Below are 17097 nucleotides of genomic sequence, written 5' to 3' on the forward strand. Positions count from 1 at the left end.
CAGTTCATGTGTGACTGCTTTGAAAGACAATACCGTTGACAATATAATATAAAATTTTCGGGCAGTAATGTTACTCTAGAAAGAAACACTAACAGTTTTTCCTGGACTGTAGAGGTACCCCATATTATAACACCCAATGAATCAAGATCCAAAGAAAATAATAGGTTCAAACAAATTCATTGACAAACCCTGATATGTTTCCAGCTAAAATACAATCTTCAACAAATATTTAGTTTTTCTGTTACAGAAAACTTTATTGCATTGCTTTTGCATGAGTACTATTAGAGGTATAAGAATCACTCAGCAAATAAGGCCTGGTCTCACAAATGAAAGCACGATAGGGAATTGAGAGCCTTTCCTGCAGAAATGTTTAAATTAGATTTTCCTTTCATTTAAGGCAAAGCAGTAGGACTTACCTATGCATAACATGATAGCAGGACTGCAGCCTTGGGCTCCATGATTTCAGTTGGTTCTAAGAGTGCATAAATGTGCATTAGGTTGTGGTTTCTGTCTGATAAAAACATTTTGAGTTTTTCTTTCTACTACTGCTGCTCTTCATAAGGTTTTGCAAGAAGTAAGTAAGTTAAATATTGTGGCATTTGGATACGTTTTTACAATTCAACCTATTAATCTTTACTCAGGAGAAACATGAATATTGAATCTGTGGAGGCCATGCTATGCATGTGTACATAGAAGCAAGTCCGACCAATTTCGATGGTGGAATACTTAAGGTATTTTGCTTTGTGTTCAGTGGGATTTGCATTCAAATAAACATTCATTGGATTGCAGCTTTTACAGCCCAATTCTAATAATGGCTTCTCAGGAATATGCTTCATTGATTTCAATAGGCCTTACTACTTAAATAAATTTAGGATTGCAGCCACAGTGGGACAAGAGCAGCACTTAGTTGTAGCAGCAGAAACATCCATGCTTCTCTTGTATGCAAAATGGCTGTCTAAAAATCTGTTTCTATCCCTCACGAAGTAGTGAACTTGAAAATGTAATGATAGCACATGTGCCCTTATTTAAGGAAAATGCCTTATTTCTTAAGACTGAGAAAAACTGAAGAACTGTCTGCATTCATATGGACTCCTTCTTTTGCTCAGATGTTAGGCTGAGGAGCTGCTCTGGTTCCCCTGCCTTTGGAAGTTAGGGGACAGGGTCTTCTCTGTTCTACAGCTGAAGCACTATGGCATTCCCCCTTATACATGTATGGCATCTATTAGACAGAGCAACCACCACATCCAAAGTCTTGTCAGATAGGTGTGGCCAGCATGGGGTTGGGGGCAGCAATTCTCTCTCCCCCCCTCCAAGTCCATCTTTTTTTTAAAAAAAATCTCGCATTGACTCCAACGAGACAAAAATAACTGGGGCTGGTGTAGTTTTGGACACTCCACCCCCCCCCCCCCGGAGGGGGAGTGTCGGGAAGAAGGGGGCTTAGGATCTTCTGGTTCCTTGCCTTTCCTGACATACTCCATTTTGGCCCCCACAACCTGTGCAACATCTACACCCATGGGATCTTCAGATGAAGGGTGGTATACAAATTTTAATAACAACAACAACATACTAGGGGAACCTCCAGTGGCCTTTGTGCTGTCCATTCAAGGGCCTTTCCTGTGGCCCCTCAGCTGGCTGTAGGATTGCACCCTTAATATAAACACCAGGTAAAATATATATAATTTATTTGATCTTTCAGAGGCATTTAACTGTGGATAGCTTTTAGTAGTGCTGATTTCTGTCCATTTATGTTGGGTCATTTTAATTAGACTTAAGGCAAACTAGAATGTGATGTGAGAGATCGATGAATCAGATCTCCCCCCCCTTTTTTTTTTTCTTTTAAAAAGGATCAGAGCAGCCACAAGAGGCTGGGAATTCAAATCAGGGCCATGATTGCTAGGAGATGGTGTTTTAAACTTTCCACCAATCCAGTTTCCTGTTCGAAATCCACCCTGCCCCCCCCCCCCCCATTACTGCCATTTCTCCACAGGCAAAATATAGGGTTGATTTCAGCTGGGAAAATGGCACAGGTGAAAACCATCCCACGGCACTGTAATCCTGATCTGAATCAGGCCTTGTCCCGAGGCAGCTGGATCTATCTCTTCACCTCACCTCAAATGTAGGTGATGGTTATTTTATTATTTATCTGTATTTTATATTTTTATTTGTTTTATTTTTTAATGTATGGAATAAGGCAACATCAATATCCTTCAGTAGAAAGAAGGCATAGAAATATTCCCCCAAAAATGTCTTATTTAAGCATATATATTCAGTGTTCTCTGAATAGATCAGGATCATTGTTACTGAGGGATTGGTAAATACAGGTAAGGGCATTTTTGATCTATTAAATGTATCCAAAAGATAAGAGCTGGGATGTACTAAGGCTGCAATCCTTACTAGAAAGTAAGCCCAACTAAACGTAGGGGGACCCTCTTTTGAATAACTATGCTGATAATTGTGTTGCATATTATTAATAATAATAAACCTGGGTGAATTCTGCTGCTCTTTTACAAGCCAGTCCTACACATACATACTGGAAAGTATGGTTTCAGTGAGAGCAAAATTCAAGGCAAATTTGAAGAGACCTGCAAAGCATTTAGGGAAATGAAAAGGATCTCAGTATGATTAGCAAAAATGGTCAAGCTTTCCAATCTCAGTATAATTTTTTAAAGCCATTTCCAAGTAAATAAACTAAGGGTCAGGTGTGAAAAGTACTTTATAACGTTTATGAAGCCTAATCCTATGCTTAGGGTTGCAAGTGTGAGGACATTTTTACTTACGTTAATTAAAAATAAATTGAATCTCCCCCTCACTCTGCGTGTGCTCATGCAAATGTTTTTTTAATACTTGTCAGAAAGTGCTGGGAAGCCATTTCAATGTTATTCAGGCTAATATAAGTATTTCATTGGCATTACAAATAGGAGAAATGCAAAGAAACCGGACTTAAGTCTCATGAGTGAAAACAACCCTAACCACCCCCCCATATTCACAACAAAATTGTATGGGCCGCTTCCCATGTTATCTGGGATCAAACACACTTTTAATATTTCCTGTGCACCTTGAGAGGAGCAGCGGCCACTCCTGCTGCATGCACCTGTGTGATACCTACAACGATCCCTGCAGGTTTGTGGCACGATATGTGCCCATTAAACTGTTTGGTAAAATATATTAAGGTATAACATAGCAGCGAGGCCACTCTTTCAGCAGGGTCTTTAAAACCAGAATCGGTAGTCTAACACAAGGGCTATTAGCAAAAACTGAACAACCCAAAACACGGAAAACTGTAAGAAAAATATGTACCCCTTATTATTCCCCCCCTTAAATATATAAGAAAGGAGGGGAAACTTAACACATTAAAAGTGCGGAGAAATCACGATTTCAGGTATTAAAGGCCCCAAAAAGTGACTTGAGACAGGGGCCTCGCTTCCTTTTGCTCGCCCCGATTCAAAAAAACCTTTCCTTCCCCTCTCCTCCGCGCTCCTCGCCCGTGGCTTCCTTTTCCATTCAGGACCTGTGGGCTTGGAAAAGAGCTGCACCTGCTTTAGATGGATTATGGTAGAACTGGAAGTAACTCTCTCTCTCTCTCTCTCTCTCTCTTTCCCCCCTCCCCTCCCTTCCCAGCTCTCAAGTCACATCTCCAGTACAGACACAACCCCTGTGATTAGAGGCTGATCTCCACATCTGAATGGGACAGAGAGAGGAGGGACCCGAGACATAAGATTGACTCCCCCCTCCCCCCCCGCCCGCCTCTGAGACTTCCATTGAGGAAAACGGAACAGGAGAAAGGGGTGAAGGAAGAAGAAACAGGACCCCCCCCCGAATACAATAAGAGAAGAAAGCGGCAAAGCCTTTGGCAGGAGAAAAGTATGATCATGCCTGAACTGTGTTAGTGCTTTCTCTTCTCTCTCTGTCGGCTTGCTTCTCCCTCTCTTTCTTTCTCTCTCTCTCTCTTTCTCTGTCTCTCTCTCTTTGTCTCCGAGGTGTTTAACTTTGGGGGAACCTCGGGCTGCTGGGAGCTGGAGGCATTTCTGCTCCGCAAGGGACGAAGCTGGACGAGGCGGCGGCGGCGGCAACGGCGGTAGCAGCGGCGGCGGCAGCAAAGAGGCAGCCACATGCTCCAAGTGGGGGGTGTTAAAAGTTGAGACCCGATTCCAGGCGCTGTAGATCGAAACAGGTTGGTGGGATCTTTTAACAGTAGCAGCAGCCGCAGCAGCAGCAGCAACAACAACAGCAAGCCTCCCCTCCCCCCCCTCTTAAACTTTCAGTGCTAGTTTAGTTTTTAATCCATACAGTAGTTCCTTCCTCTTTCTCTCTACACCCCCCTAAGCCGCGCGCACTCTTCTGCTTTAAAGATATATATATATACCTTGCATTGAATATTTGCGACCAGGAACGACTTAAAGTTGATAAACTGGCCGGTCTGTGGCGCCTGCCCCCCAGGTGTTTTGGAAAAAGCAGGTGTGTGAAGGAGGCTGAGATTTATGCTTTGTTGATTCCCTCCCTTCTCCCTCCCCCCCCCCTTTCCCGCATCCTTCCTTACTCTCTTTCTCCCTCTGAGATTGCAACCTCAAGGATGTTAGGGTGTGTATGTGGAAAATATATATATAGAAAAACTACTTGGCGAAGGCAGCCTCCTCTCGGTTTAATTTATCAGTGCCTTTTAGTAAAAGAGACGCGTGAAAGTTCGGGGTACCCGGAAAACGGAGCACTCCAGACAAAGAGAGGTGCTGGTGGAAATAACTTTTCAGCTGGGATTTACAGAGGGTGGCATGGAAACCAAAGGAATCGGATATGTGAGACTAGTTGGGGTGTTGGAAAGCTTTCCTCTTTGTTCGTGGGGGGAGCTGTGAGGATGGGAGGCAGGGATAAGAGGTTCTTGCTTATAGGGAAAAATGAAGGAAGGAGCAGGCAGTGAGTGGATTTTTTTTTTTTTTGTTCCTCTGTTTTGTGAATGTGAAGAGGGGTGGGGAGTAGATGTTGCAAAACCGCTTTGGGGTTTCTGCAGATCAATCAGTCCTGTAAGTGTGTCTTTGAATTACAATTTATTGTGATTGACAGGATGGATAGGCTCAAAGGCACTCACATTTATGGTCTTCTTGAGTACACATTTAGAGTGGGGGTGAGATCCTGAATTGGGATAGCAGAATTTCTTGTCTTCCCCACTCTGAAATAACTTTTTCCTGGCAAACAAGTTGGCAACGGATAGGAAAGTTTTTTGTCTAGCGAAAAGATCGGCTCTCTGGCTTAGGTCTATTCTTTAGGGTAATAAAACTTTGAGGTGGTAGAGATGCTAGAAAAATATTTCATAAATCCTGAATTCCCCTTATTTCTTACCGGTTTTTATACGGTGGCTGAAATTTAAATTTGCTTTATTCTAAATAACAAGACTAAAAAAAAACTTTTAATGGCTCTTTAAATTATTATTTCCTGCTGGGAAGGTAGCAATAAATATACTACAGTATATTTGTTACAGTAGTTCACTTCATCATCTACATTCTTAAATGAGCTTGATCTTCCTCGTTTTATATATTTCTTAAATGCACAAAACGTATTTATTGCTGTCAGGTAATGTTTTTGGCCCAATCAGTCTTTCAGTCTGTCTCGTCAGCTTCTTGTCGGTTTGTCTTCTACTCCCACCTTTAAATGCCACCTCTGAATTAGAAATGTTTCTAATATCCCTTAGAGCAGCAAACTTGAACTAAAATTAGCAGAGAAATGATCGTATACATTGTTCACTATAATACAATGTGATGCCATCCCAGTGCTCCCTAAAAAGAGGGGGGGGGGGAACCTATATAAATTTTTATATAACCTATATAAAAGTGGGAAAGGTGCAAATATATATAATTTAAATGCCATGGTGATTGAAACTTGAAAGGGGAAAATTTATATTCAGATATAGGAGCTTAGAAGTGATGTTCTTGGTTTATCTGTATAGGTTTCTCCTAACTGAGAGAACTTTTTAAAAGCACAAATCTTAAAAAACAACCTAAAACATCAACATATTTTTTTAAAAAAGGAGCTCAATAGATATTTTGCTGTAATTGTGAGTTGGGACTGGGTCTTCTAGTAGGTGTATCATAGTTATGTGAGCATTAGTCGGTCATTAAGAGAAAGGGAGCAAATTCATTACCAGCCTTTCTTGGGCAGCTGAGAAGTTTCAAGTAAAATTTATTTTAAAACTTGTAGTTGACATGGGTCTGTGAAGATAATGCTCCATTTCTATCATCATTTTCATCACCATTGACACACAGCAGAATAATTAATAAAGTTACGGATCTTGGTTGTTTTATAAATTTTCATAAGTGATAAAGTTCTGAATGCTACGTAACGCAGATGAGTTCAAATATGGGGGGAGTGTTAAAAATGGTTTTATTTTGGCAGACCATTTTTTGGGTCTGTGATCTGAAACAAAAACTCCCATTGAATTTGGTATTTAAAAAATGAAATCATTTAATCATCTCTCCTCAAGTTCAAAATAAACTTCGAATGGATGAGAATAGGTATACTAATTCATTAGAGACACTTAGACTCTAAAAGATCTTTTGAAGCGCAGTATTACAAGGAATGCATTTGACAAACTCATAGTGAGATTTGTCTCTTCTTAATTTAGCCCTAAGGAATTTCACTACAGATCCCATTCCAGGGTCCATTGCTGACTTCAATCAAGTGCTCAGTCCGAAATACTGTTTCTTTGGAGACAAAAATTTACTCCAGTTTTTAGCAATGGCTTATAACTTCAGTTTAATGCTTTCAGAAAAGCTGTGGGGTGTACAATAAAAAAGAATTATTACATTCTGTTAAAAGGTGGGTATAATCAACAACAGAAATAGTATAGTATTCTACAGATATATTACTACATGTTAAAACATTTACACAAGAAGGGGCTTGTGTTGCTCACAGGCCATTTTCTGTCAAATTGTCACAGTGTGTTACTTCCTTAGGCACTGGGGCCTGTGAGTTGTGTATGCTGCCTGCAGTAGCATCCAGGATCCTAAACCATTTCCCCACATATTTAACATTTCTTAATTTCTGTTAATTGTACTTTAAACTGAGAGCATATATTGCAGGTGAGTGATGCTTGTATAACATGATTTAAAATATTTAACCCCCTTCCCCTCTCAAGTTTTTAAAAAACCCAGTCAGATTTAAACTAAGAAAGATGGTCAGAACCAGATTCATAATTTTTTGTGCAAACCAGGTCTGGTGGGGTGTGTGTGTGTCAGTTGGTTCTGATTCCAAATCTTTGTTCCTTTATTTTCTCCCCCTCAGAAATGGGCGCACATTGAAGTGGAGCAAATTGCTGAGCCCCTGTGTTTCCTGTATTTTGAATTGATTTTATATAAAGTTCTTGGAAGTTTAAACAAATCTTCAAAACTTAATGCTTATGCGTATGTGCATAGAATGTAAACATCTAAATTTTGAGTGGGGAGAACATCTATTTAGTTACAATTGATGCAAGTGATTGGTTATATTTTAAAACTACAAACATAATGAAAAGGAAAAATGTTTCTCTAGTAAAGTGCTATCTTATATGATTAATTTGAGTATTTTGGCATGGAAATATATGATCAAAAACCTTCTCTCCCATCCATTTTTGAATTCTTTTAAAGCAAAGATTAAAGGGGGGGGGGAGTAGTACTCCAGTCCCACAGGCACTAAGCACTGGTGTTAGGCAAAAACCTTCTTGCAGAGTAAGATACATACAGTAGGCTGCCTTTTCACAGCTCCATTGTGTAATATTGTAAGGAAAGCTGGGTAAATAGGCATGGAATTTCTTTCTTCCCGGACTGGTAACTTTCTAGACCATGAAGTCGTCAAGTTCATCTGATACTCTAATGTCACAGTTTAGGATTATAATAAGAAAAGTTTTTTTGTTTGCATGTAGGACTAAAGGATGTAATAATTGAGAAAATAATTTGGAGTGAATAGTTCATTCAATTTACACTGCATATTTTCTTATTATATTAACATTTTGATTGCTCTTTTATTTATTAAGAGTACAATCAATAATAGCAAAAAATCTGGTGGATCTCTAATTCAGATTCTCTTTATAGAAAGGAGGGTTTCTTTAAGAAGAAAGGGGGGGAAATCTATAAAACAAAGAGCAAATAAAATAACCACTTCAGGCGCTTTCTCTTTTTCTTTTCTAATAACCAAGCCGGGAACTATGTGCAGTCAGTTGTGAAGTTTTTGCCCAAAGAAGCCTAAGAGCTTTTCTTTTCTCATGGCAGAGGGGATGCTTTTGAATCTGATAATGTTTGTGTGTGTCTCGCTGTGGGGCTGAAATGGGGAAGGGAGGGGGTGATGGCTGAAATGTTTCTGTTGCATGTGGGGGGAGATCGAAGTTGGAGGAAGAAAAGATACTGTTGGGTTTTGCTTTTTAAAGTGACATACAGTGCAATTCACCCAGAAATAAATCTCGCTAAGTTCAATGGGAGTTACTTTCAAGTAACCATGGTCAGGACTGCTGTGATAAAGTGTGTGCCTGTGTGAGAACTGGGGAGAGTCAGAATTCTGAACCCCCACCTTAAAACTAGAGGGGGAAGAGATGGATCTCACAGAAAAGATGAGCATATATGTGCTCCCCTTCCCTTAGAATGTAAATTTTATAGCTTGGCACCATTTAGTAAAGAGCTTTCCACCTCCGTTTCGCACTTCCAATCAGTGATTTTCCCTGAAAGTTGAAGCGGAGAGAGAAGTCATTTGTTCACCAAAGTCCTTCTTTACTGGTAGCAGGTGTTTGTTTCTAGAAAAGGCATTCACTCTAAAAAAAGGTTAGGGGATAACATCATATAAAGCTACTCATCTGTGCCCTGTGCTTCAGGAAGACAACATATTGTTACACAGGTTCTTGGCACTGAGATCCTGCAAGAAATTCGTTATCAGCCGTTATAATCAAACTCTGCTTGTGTATGGTTTGGCCTTCAGGGTAGAAAAAGGCTCTCTTATTGCTTCCTTATGGAGGAACTTGCTTTTGCCTGCAAAAATATATTGTTTTATCCCAGTTGTCTTAAGAGAGGGCAATAAAAGATCTTTAACATGATTTAAAGACAACAACTTCAAAACAAGTCCCACTGATGCCCGTTTTGATTTAATTATTTTCAATTTGGCATTGTTGTGCTGTTGCATAGAACAGGATGCCACCTTTCAAACTTGGCTAATTCACTTGCCTCCAGGGCTGAGTGATTTCCTCCTTACACTGGGAGTAATTGCCACATGGCAGGTTAAAACACACCTTCAGAATTGTTGTTGATAGGAAAAGAGTGATGACTTAAATTATATGAGGGAAATCTGTACCTGGGAGGTGTGTGATAGGAGATATGATTAGCAAAATAATAAATTTTCAAATTTTGAATGCAGTTTTACTATTATATAAACTTTGAAATTGGCATCCGTGCCACAAACTTAGATTTCATTCACTTCCATTTGTTGATTTGTTCTGTTAATTTTTCTGGCTCTGTATCAAATAGACACATTAATCATCTCTATTAATTCATTGTGCTGCTTTGTCTCAGAAGCTCCTTCACTGGTCCTAAACATTTTTTTCTTGGTAGTCGAGAGGGAGGCTTTTGAAATGTTTGTTTTGTTTTTAAGTTAAAAATACTATTTTCACATTTGACTTTGTTCTTCTACCCACACTGGAGTTTCAGTTCTAGTGTGTGCAGTTTGCACATGGAATTTAAAACAGTTTTTGTTTTCTTTGAAAAATCTGCTTGTCTTACGTGAAAAGGGTTTTGAAGCAATACAGGGGGGAATGCAGTAGATAGAACATTTCCAGAATTCAGTTTCAATTTGTCTTATAACAGTGTATATATGTGTGCGCACGTTTGAACTGATGGTTCAGTTGATTATTGAATTTCTATCCGTTAATATCTTTTCCACAGAGATCCTGATTTTAGGAAAGGGTTAAAAAGCTGGACTAGGAAGGAGGATATATTAAAAAGTACAAGTGCACTTGCACATTTGTATACATAAGGTAATTTAAGCCAAGATCCATAGTGTGGGGATTCATTGGGAAAACCTGGACTCTCGTTTTGTTTTATAAAAACCCTGCTGTGTCTGGTGAACAGAGGTTGTCTGTATAGAGGACGGTTATTGAAAACTTTGCAATGTAAGTATCTCATCAGGTCAGTAGCGTTTCCCTGACAAGGTGTTAGTTAGCATTGTGAATCTGACTCTTTCAAATTCACAATTGCACATCGTTCTCTACTGACTTGGTCTTTATGGCAATATCAGCATTTGTTATCTGCTAGCCTGCGCATGTCACCCAACCTCCATGTCCTTGCAAAGAGACAGAATCTGATCAATTCACTGCCCGCTTACCTGAAACCCTTCCATCCGTTTCAGGACTTTAAACAACAAATGGATCAGTAGACGAGGATTTCTGCCACCCATTAAGGGTTGTTGCGTATCCTGGCATTCTGGATGGAGTATTATGTTAACTGCATGCAAACTTCATAAAAGCACACTATAAAAATTCTAAGTATCGATAAAAAAAACACAAGCATTGGAAATACTTGGGTGGGAGAGAGAAGCCACTGTGCCCCATTTTGATATGCTGCTTCTCATTCTGCCCCACTGGAGAAACTTTACCACGTGGTGCCTTTGAACGGGCATTAGCATATAGGCAGCAGCTAAACCAGAGTTGGAAACAAACCTATGGAAGTCACTGGCATGCAAATGTTTTAATTAGCCGACAGGGGTTGGCAGAGGAGGGACAGAGAGCTCTGCTCCTCTCCCAGCAGCCTGCTGCATGTCTGTACTGGGTGAAGAGGAGGCAGCTTCTGTCCTGCAGCAACTTACTTGCTGGAGTGCCCCATCCATCGTCTGCCAGTCCATTAGCTCACTTGCATGCAATTCCTTATTGTTTATGGCTACCAGGCAAGTGTGTTAATACAGGGGTAAACGAAACAGTTCATACTTCGAAGTGGGGAGAGGCTTTCCCGCAAGGTTTGGCAAGCCGCTTTGAGGTTTTATTACAATCAAGCGGTATATAAATCTTGTTAAATAAATAAAAGCGATTCTCTGTGAGAAGCTTGACTTTGCTTCACTAGTTCATGAAATAATGAATAAGGAAAATCCATGCAAATTCATAAGGGAAGAGAAGTTTGTATCTTTTTTGAAGAATGGGAGCATTTGCCCATTTGTATATAGCAGCTGTATGCCAATGAACCTGGATATTTTAACATGAACACTATCCTGGCACTATTTCTCCTCAATCTTCCTGAATTTATGCTGGTATGGTTTAGAAGAGAGCCCTACTTGCCTGTATAAACACAAGAAGGGTGGAATAGCACTATCAGGTAAAGCATAAAGCATCCTGCATGAAGACAGTGAAATGACCAGTGTGCCTCTGCAGTATTAGGCAACGGAGCATGTCTATAGTGTGTTCCTTGAGGGCAGCATAGGAGCTAACATGCTTCTGGATTTATCTGGCACTGTTTGGTCCTGTCAAAAGGAAACTCTGTAATGACTCACACATGCGGGAGTGAACAAAGCAGTTTTGGGGAATATATCCCATCCCCGAAGAGGCAGTTTGTTCAGTTAAAAACCAGTCATTCCTCTTTAAAAAAATCTAGGAGTGGCCAGCGGCTTAAAACTGTTCTCCCATATCCCATGGCCTCATGCAAACAAATAAAACATGGGAAGCGGCAAAGAAGAGTGTAGATGAATTAGCTGATATTTTCAGGCAATTTTTCTAGGGTTTTCCTATGGTCCATTTCCTATATACACTTCTAGTTCACACATATTTTAAGCTTTACAAATGACAACCCAGGTATATTCAAATAAAACATAGTGATTGTTTTCTCTTAGGCAAAAGGCCGATATAAGTAGATGGTGTTGACCTGTGTTTCAAGACCTAGACTGTCTAGTTCACTTTTTGGTTGTGCTGTGATCATCCTGTGTTGCTTTGGGTGGATCATTGCTTCAGTAACATCTAATTTCAATGACAGTTACCCCCGTTTTGGAATAGAATTACAGTGAAGTAGTTGGGTGTACTTCTTGGTGTTGGGCACCTTAGAAAGGCCTCTGTAAATAAGGTACTTGACCACATGAACAGGGTGAAAAAAAGCTTGCTTGTGGTGTGTGTGTGTGTGAGAGAGAGAGAGAGAAGGATTGGAGGAGATGCAGAAAGCCTGTTTTTCTGCCATCAGCAAAGACTCAAAAAGAAGTATATAATGGGAGAGGCAGTAGATCCTGTCAAATAGCAGGACTTCATCCGTTGTAGTGAGGTAGGGAACAGCTGGCTTTTTAGATGAAGGGCAATACCATGCCAGTATAATGGAGCAAAGCGATATTTGAGCATCGTCAAACACTTTGCACCTTAATTTTCCTGGTGATACCCTATATGATAATTCTTTGCATTCTTGTTATTCAACATTCATTAACTCCAAAATATTTACAAATGACTTATGTTTGTAACCTAGTAGGCAGTTTTTAAACTTGAACCCAGTGTGTTATATTGGTTTTGTATAGAAAGCACTCCATGGCATGACCTGAATTTGACCCAGCTCTGCCCATTTTTCTGCCCTGAAGATATTCTTGGGACTCTCAGAAATGGCTTCCCAGATGGACGAAGGTCTGGGTCACAGAGCTCTTCCGATTTACGTGTGAAAGGATGCTTGGTTTAGGTCCTGATTTGCCAGATGTGGGATTAAAGGTGGAAATGCTGAATATCAGATAATTGACATAACTGGACTGTTTGTGGCAAGTTGTTTTGCTGCAATCTGATTAGTTACAGCCAGCCCTTAACGTCAGAATAAACAGCCAGTTGGAATTGATGACTATCTCCTCCTAGCTCAGGCTGAAGCAGCATTATCTTTGCCTAGACAAGGGAGTGGAAAGAGTACTGTTACCATCTCTCTGCCTTCCTATTTTTTGGTGGGGGGGGGCACTCATGTATGGTGTAACTAGGTTCTTACGGCTGACTTAAATGTCCATCAAACAATTTTTTTGTGCCCAGCTAGTTGACTGAGAAGCATTTCAAGAAGGCAAGAAAAAGTTCATAGAGGGGGTGCCAAGGATACAATACAAAGCTACATCTTCCAGTGAGCCTAACAGTCTAGAACAACTTGGTTCTTGGAGGTCACTTTTCAGTATTATTGACCTTTTCCAATTCCAGAGAGTATGCTGGTACCAAGTAGTTTATGCAGAGAGTTGGCATCCCTCTCTTCTCTGATTCATCTTGGTTCGACTATTGGACATGCACAATGTTTTAGGCAAGCCCCAGCTTCTATTTTAGAAGATGTTGTGCCTTTGTTTCTTGCAGCTGCCCGGCATTTGTTTTGACAAGGTACCTTCTCCAAACAGAGACTGTGGCTACGGACTCTGGCAAGTTGCATTTGTTCATTAATGAACGGTGCCCTGGTTTTCTTCTATTTCTCTGCCTTCGTGTATTACTAGGGTGGGTGCATTAATCTGAAGTGGATGGCAGTTTATAATGCCAAGATACTTTCTTAGCAAGCAAAATTTAGCAGTTTTTCCCCTCGCACTTAAAGAAAAATTGCAGACTGGTTTTTTCCCCCAATAAGTAGAAGGGGGAGCCTGGCATAGCAGAGTGGAGAACTGAAGAAGAAGAGGAGGAGGAGCAGGAGGAGGAAGAAGAAGAGTCGTCTCTTATACCCCCCCCCCTTTCTAGTAGAAACCATTTTCTACAAAATATATCAAAAGCAGTCACTTTTTTGAGATTTTATGTGTGTTTTAACTAGACCAAACTATGCAGTTGGGTGATGAAAGAATGTTAATATTACTTTTGCAGTAGACTCTTGAGGTGGAATTTGCAGGTGTGAAGGAAAGCAATTGTTCTGATTTAAAGATTTAAGTTGCAGGACTTCAGTCAACCTCACCCCTGACCTTTTCTTGTCCTATTTTTTGCCTCTGATGTAAACATAACATTCATGTTGTTCATGGAAGGAGGCATCGTTTTAATTTTGAGTGCCAAAAATCTTTGCACTGAGGTTGCTTTCTCTCCTACGCCCTATTCATTCAGTCAGATAAAGTGGCATTTCAATAATACAACATAACAATCATGCTGAGCATTTTCTTTTTGTTCATCTAACTTAAAATTTACCTTTATGCCTGGCCAATATTTGGTTTCAAGTATCCCATACTTCAGGTCGTGTAATTCTGAGAGCTACGTTTGGCATAGCAAAAGGACAGAAACGATCATTTCTCTCCCTAGGCAATTAGAAATTAAAACTTAATACTCTGGTTTTTTTGAGATTTAATATTTTCATTTTTCATAACAAAGTTGTTGCACTATCTATATTTGGATGAAATGTTCTACATTTGTGATCAGGTTGTGTATTATTAATTTCTGTAACGCTTTTAAAATTTCTGTGTTCTTGATCTTTTTAACATACTCTTTGACAGTTTGCTGTTATCCCCATTTTAGAGATGGGGAATTTATAATAGAGTACAATTGGTTAACTTTGCCCAGCATTTTTTCTCTTGAAACAAAAGCTACACAGAATTCTTGCTATTTGCAGCAATAGCAGCAATTTTGTTAAAAAAAAAAAAAGAAACTATTTTTTGGCTCCATCACCACATTCAGAGAAATGATCTACAAATGAGAGTCCTGCTTGTTTCAATTTGTACGCTTTCAGACTGCACCTACTGTTTTTATTTTCCCATAGTATTTCAGTGTGAAGTCTTAAAAGTAACCATAGTGCAGAAATTAGTATCTCGCCTCCCACAGGATACTCAAATAGTATTTACCGGGCTATACTGTAAGGTTGAGCTGTTATTTTTTTTATTGGCAAAATCTCGACAAAAAAAGACACTGCCGACACAGGTTGCCATATGTAAAGATTTTCCCAGACATTTCAGCAATTTCTGCCCAGAGGCTGTTTCTGACAGCTGATTGCCGGCTATGTCTGGGAAATTCCGGATGTATGGCAACCGTACTATACAAATATTTTCAGAGGAGTAAGAGAGGAGGCTGGTGTATGTGCAAAGTACAGTGGTACCTCGGGTTAACAACTTAATTCATCCTGGAGGCCTGTTCTTAACCTGAAACTGTTCTTAACCTGAAGCACCACTTTAGCTAATGGGGCCTCCTGCTGCCGCTGCGCCGCTGCTGCACAGTTTCTGTTCTCATCCTGAAGCAAAGTTCTTAACCCGAGGTAATATTTCTGGGTTAGTGGAGTCTGTAACCTGAAGCGTATGTAACTTGAAGCGTAGGTAACCCGAGGTACCACTGTATGTATCTGGTGTGTTCTGTAGTAGAAATGCCCTATATTGTGTCTTCTACCATGTTAGCTTGCTCAGGGTAGAACAACTTACTTGATCACTGAAAAGGGCAACCAACAGCAAAAGAAATAACACCATTCTTGTGGAGTCCATGATTGGCATGTATTGGTGGTAATGCAGCCACCTAGTGTTGGTTTGGAATCCAGAGCAGAACTGGGCCAAGCGTGGTAAATAAGGCACTTGGTGAGGGAAGTTCTAGATCAACTCTCCCGCTGCTTTAGTCTCCCTACAATAATGCAATCTCTTGTCTGTTGTGAAAGGACTTTCTCAAAGGAAGGCAGAAGGGGTTGGTTGCTATTAGACGATCGATTCTAAGGGAACAATAGGGCCAGAATGAAATATAGCTAATGAAAAGCATTTTTGAACATGCATGTGTTACACTAGGATGGGAACTTCAGATAAAAACTCCCTGTTATGCACTGAGTTATGCAAATGTCCAAAGTTAAAGAGTCTCTCTCTCTCTCTCTCTCTCTCTCTCTCTCTCTCTCTCTCTCTGTGTGTGTGTGTGTGTGTGTGTGTGCTTGACTTTCTATAGCCATCTGGAATAAAGGGAGACATACTCAGTGTTTTGATAACTGATGTATTTCCTTGTACTATGAAACCAGTACGAGCGCATCTGACCTTTTTGCAGAGGGCAAAATGAAAAACCCCGTCATGACTATTCTTACTATCATTTTTCTTAATAATGTAATATTTATTGAAATAAAAGAGGTTTCCATGCTCTGGTGTCAGCAGAAAATGTTTATAGAGTTTCTACAGTGTTTTCACAGTCTAGAGTAAAAGTCCAATGTGAATTTTTAAGTTTTGCTGCCTCAAACCTTGATATAGTAGCCTTGCCCTGACTTGGAATAACCAGGCGCTTCTTCCCTCCCCTAGCCCATGCCGCCACATGGAGAAAGTTCTGTTCCAAAATTTGACACATTATTGCATAAAATCAAATGTCTGCTTTTGCTTGCTGATGCGCTGTAGGGCTGTGTATTTCCTTTAAAGGTACTGTACATATTCATGTGCTTTGAAAATATATTGTTTGAAGTGCAGTGCACTAAAATAAACCGAAGAAAGGAATTGTTTGAATAATGTCTGTCGGATTCTGTAGTTCTTGGTTACGGCATGTAAATGGTTTGAGGTATAGGCTTTGCCCCAGAAACTGGTGATGGGTTCCTTGTGGTGCTAGTTCTTTCTTGGAGTGGCATGTTAACACATTATTTATGACATATTATAAAGTAAGTATAGCACTGTCTAGGTCTGTTAAAGGTGGCATGGCAGCATGATGTGTCTGTGCTTGTGACATTTTACCTAGCCTCTCTCTGTGTGTGTGTGTGTGTGGAAGGGAATCTCATAGTTCCTGAGAAATAGCAATATTTTTAGACCCTATTTTCACAATCACTGGAATTGTGTGGGAAATCCTTTCCTGGGCTGTACCACTTCAGATTGCAGGTGGTGAATTTTCTCCATGGCATCAGGAGAACCACCCTTTAGAGAAGATCCTGGTGTACCAAGCCCTCCCCCTGTGGGAAGCATTCAGATGCCACCCCATTGCACCTTGAAATGGTACACCCTAAGAAAACCTATGTAACTTCATTTATTATGTACAATGGGCCTATACATTTGTACTGTACTCTCCCCTGACCCAAGTTCAAGGTTGAGTGTGACAGTTTCTAATGAGGTTCAGTTTGCATTATACTACATATGGACCTGATAAAGTGGTAACCCAGGAGTAAGAATCGGTGAAATGAGAGAGAAGCTTTTTAAAAACCCATCTCTTCCTTGAAAGGGTTTTGTCATCCTAGTAATTTTAGTTAATCTGAAGTAGGAAAATCCTTCTCCTTCCAGTGTTCTTAAATC

The 17097-nt window shown here is 40.1% G+C and overlaps 1 protein-coding gene across 5 annotated transcripts in view; it reads left to right on the forward strand.

Moving 5' to 3' along the window:
* The first annotated feature begins 3630 nt into the window (after positions 1-3630).
* The window catches only part of FOXP4 (forkhead box P4), a 140047-nt gene continuing 126580 nt past the window's right edge, over positions 3631-17097 (forward strand). Inside the window, exon 1 of one of the 5 annotated variants that reach the window (XM_077928935.1) lies at positions 3631-3861. The gene's annotated coding sequence lies outside the window, so the exon portion shown is untranslated. Of the gene's footprint in view, positions 3862-3917; positions 4172-17097 lie in introns of those variants that run through there. The other 4 variants (XM_077928934.1, XM_028734127.2, XM_028734123.2 and 1 more) reach the window with 4 other exon arrangements.

The sequence above is a fragment of the Podarcis muralis genome, chromosome 5, assembly GCF_964188315.1.
Source record: "Podarcis muralis chromosome 5, rPodMur119.hap1.1, whole genome shotgun sequence".
Taxonomy (NCBI): Eukaryota; Metazoa; Chordata; class Lepidosauria; order Squamata; family Lacertidae; genus Podarcis; species Podarcis muralis.